This window comes from Pteropus alecto, unplaced genomic scaffold (assembly GCF_000325575.1).
Source record: "Pteropus alecto unplaced genomic scaffold, ASM32557v1 scaffold134, whole genome shotgun sequence".
Lineage (NCBI taxonomy): Eukaryota > Metazoa > Chordata > Mammalia > Chiroptera > Pteropodidae > Pteropus > Pteropus alecto.
In genome coordinates, this window is record NW_006436283.1 from 3,318,284 (window position 1) to 3,322,164 (window position 3,881).

Sequence of the window (3,881 nt, forward strand, 5' to 3'; positions counted from 1 at the left end):
AATGACCGAGGCCACAGCCGCGCCGTCACTGTCTCCCCTCCCTGGTTTCCCAGGAGCCCCTGGGAAGGGTCCCGTGTGCCCAGCCTGGGGACTGGATCAGGACCGGGCAGATGGGCCCGGCCTGGGGTGCAAGGGAGGCTGCCCCAGGTCTCCCCAGACCCGGCTTCACCCCCTCCCAGGGTGCCACCAGCTCGCAAGCGACCGCACGGAGGAGGCCACCGTGAGAGTCGTCTTCTGGTCAACCCCACGCTCTCCCTTCTGCCCAAGTTAACCAATGTTAACGGTTTTGTAATTCCTCCCCGCCCCGAAAATAAAAATAAATGCACAGCGGCCGATGTACATAAACCGTTTCTCCGCACAGAGGGACATTTCTGGGCTGTTACTTTTCACAAAGCTCGATGGCTGCGAGCACAGCCGTGTGTCCTCTTTCCCACCGGACACCGTGGCGAGCTCTCTCCAGAGCGTTTGCTCTGCGGCCATCCACACCCCGCCCCCAGAGAGCGCCCCGTGAGCATCCTGCTGCTTTGGGAAAGGACTGTCAGAAGAGGGGGCTCCAGGACCAGCCCCCCACAGACAGAGGGAGGTGTACACAGCGGCCGTTTGCTCGTGCTGGTTTTCAGACCGACCCAGCCGGCATTTCTGAAGCGCCCACTGTGTCCGATTTCCCTGCACAGACGATTTCCAGCGTTTTTTTCAAAAGAAGTTGGCGGCACTATCGCGAATGACCTCGTGGGCACCTGCGTTTCAGGGGGCGGGTCTGGCTGGGTACGGGATCGAGCCGGGGACGGCTGCTCCGAATGGCTGCTGAATCACCCCTAACACCTCTACCTCTTGTCATGGCTTCAGAATCTGAAACCATCTTCCTCTCTGCTTCTTTGCAATGGAGCCTCTGAGAGCAACAAATATAAGGTACGCGGACAGGTGGGGGGCGGGGGGAGGCCACAGTCTAGTGACTCGCAGTCCATTTCACGCAGTCGTAGAGGGCCAGGGAGCGAGAGGCTGGGGGGACAGACAGGCAGGTGGGAGGTCCCACCCTTCTCTGCAGAGGGCTCAGCATTCGGCCAAGGGCTGCGGAGCTGAGCTCCTGGGCCTGACATCAGCATCCAGGGCCCTGTGCTGTGAGGCGTCCCGGCCCCTGGGATCTAGGGCTTTTGTAAAGCTAGAGTGGCGGGTGTGGGCGGCAGGGCACAGAGCTGCACACGGACACAAGCCAGTTAGGCCCAGGACGCCTCTCCCTGGCGGGGGACCTGGCAAGGCTGAGCGACGATGCCGAGCCTCAGCTTCCTCATTTGTGAGATGGGACAACGGCATTTCCTTCCTTGTCAGGTTAAAATACATATGCTTTCATCAAACAGTGACAAATGCCGTAACAGCCAGCCATGCACTGGAACTTCTAGAGGTTTTTCTCCAGCAGGGGTGGCCATGCGCCCTCAGGGAAGGACAGCAGCCACCAGAGATGGGAGTGATCTGCAGAGCTCCCACGGCTCGGACTCGCTTGCACACGTTCAGATCCTAGTGCACACACCAGCACGCACCTGTGCACATCGTGCAGGAGCTCCCTCCCTTCCCTGGCCTTCTCTGCTTGGAAGGTGCTGAGCTGCTCTGACCCCACCCGCAGGCTCCCAGCTTCCCTGGCAGACCGTGGCTCCTACTTGTCCTGCACGCCTGCCATCCTGTGCCACCAGGTTATCTGCACGGTCGCCCCCAGCTGCCCACAGCGGCAGCTTCTAATCATCTCCAACCCAAGCCCAGTGCCCGCCTGGCCCCCAGCAGACGCTCGGCCAATGTTTGTCGTCCTGCACGCCTGCCACCCTGTGCACCCAGGTTATCTGCACGGTCGCCCCCCAGCTGCCCACAGCGGCATCTTCTAATCATCTCCGGCCCGGCGACCAAGCCCAGTGCCCGCCTGGCCCCCAGCAGACGCTCGGCCAATGTTTGTGGAAATGAGCACACATGCACTTCTGGAGGCCACCGACCAGGAGACAAGCACAGAGGCCTGGGGACCTGAGAGGCTCGGCTGACAGCGTAAGGACTGGTACTCAGCAGGTAATGTGACAGATGCTCTGTGAGGCGCAGGACCCATCAGCCCTCTCGGCCACAGTCAGCCGCTGCTCCATTCTCCCAGGGAGGCTGCTGGGGACCGGCCACCTCTGCTGCAAAACGCCTGTCCGGCCCTGCACCTTTCCCCTGAGGAACCTAGCCCGCAAGCCTGGCCGTCGGCAGCCGTGATGGAGCAGAGCTGTTTGCGGTTCATCTTGGGGAGCACCACCTACTGCCACTTCCGAACTCCAGGGACCCTCGGCTCTGGGGAAGGCAAGGGCCCAGATGTCCCTGGCCTGTCCTGCAAGGCCACGCTGCCACCCCCAGGAGTCTCCCGTGGCCGGGCGGAGCGAGGGGCAATTTCTCGGGGCTGGAGAGGGGACACTGTGAGTTCACTGAGGCTGCTCTGCCACGGCGTGACTGACTCGCTTTTTCCCAGGTGGCAGGAGCAGCCTCTGAGCTCAGCACGTTTCCTGGGAGCCAGGCCGCTCAGATCGGGTGTGGCTGCCTTAAGGAGGCCGTTCTGAGGTTCCGTCCCAAAACACACACGCACACGCACACACACATACACACATGCACACGCACATGCACACACAACACGTGCACACGCATGCACACACATGCACACACACATACGTGCGCGCACACACATGCCCATACACAAGCACGCATACAAGCACATGAGTACACACACACACAAACGCACACCTGGGGGGGACAGAGCACACACACACGCACACACATACACACATGCACACGCACACGCACACACAACACGTGCACACACATGCACACACATGCACGCACACACAAGCACACACATACGTGCGCACACACACATGCTCATACACAAGCACGCATACAAGCACATGAGCACACACACACACAAACGCACACCTGGGGGGGACAGAGAGGGGCAGGCTGGCCCAGGGGGGGACAATGGCAGCCAGCGACCTCCCTTGGTGACAGAATGCTCCGCCTCATTCCCTAAGCTGCAGTGAGGCAGATGTGGCCACTTCGGTTACATGGCAGGAGGGCTGGTGGCCTGCTCTGCAGCTCATCGGCCCCTGGGGAGCCGCCCGGGACTGCAGTGAGGTATGGAGAATGGGGAGGGCTCGGCTTCCAGATCGTTCTCTGACGATCTGGAATTACAGTGCCCTCCGTCCTCACCGCTTCGCGTTCTGGTGGGGGAAACCGGCATCTGTTAATTACCTGATCCGTATGCAAAGTGTCACGCATAATTCTCCCAGCGCCAGAGGGTTCTCACTCCATGACCTGCATCAACTCTTAATAGACGTGGAGTGAAGGCGAAGAGCACCCCGGGCCCAGGGGAAGACCCTGAGCCTGGAATCTGCCGGAGCTGGGTGACAGCTGAGCTGAGGGCTTCGCCCAGGGCCCCGAGCATCAGACCCCCGTGGCCTGGGCCCCCTCTGCAGCAGAGAAGGAGCGAAGGGTCCAGAGACAAAATTAAGAGATTGATAAAGGACCATCCGCCATGGAATGGATCCCAAGTAGCGAAACAAACGAGAATTAAAAGCAGAACGAAAAAGAAGTTTAAGCCGCAGCGCGAAGGATGCGGGTGGGAGAAGAAGGGGTGTCTGATGGGGGCGGGAGGGGCAGACGTGCTCCCCTCTCCCCACAGCAGGCTGGGGAGGGGAGGTCTGAACCAGAAAGCAGGATTCGCTCAGAGCAGTGAAAGGACCACATATCCTGGGGGCATGGGGTGGGGGAGGAGGGAGAGACAGACAGACAGACAGACAGACAGACAGAAGGAGAGAGAGGGAGAAACGCAGGGGTTCATTGGGGGCTGCACGCCCCCTCTTGTCAACTATAACCGTAGG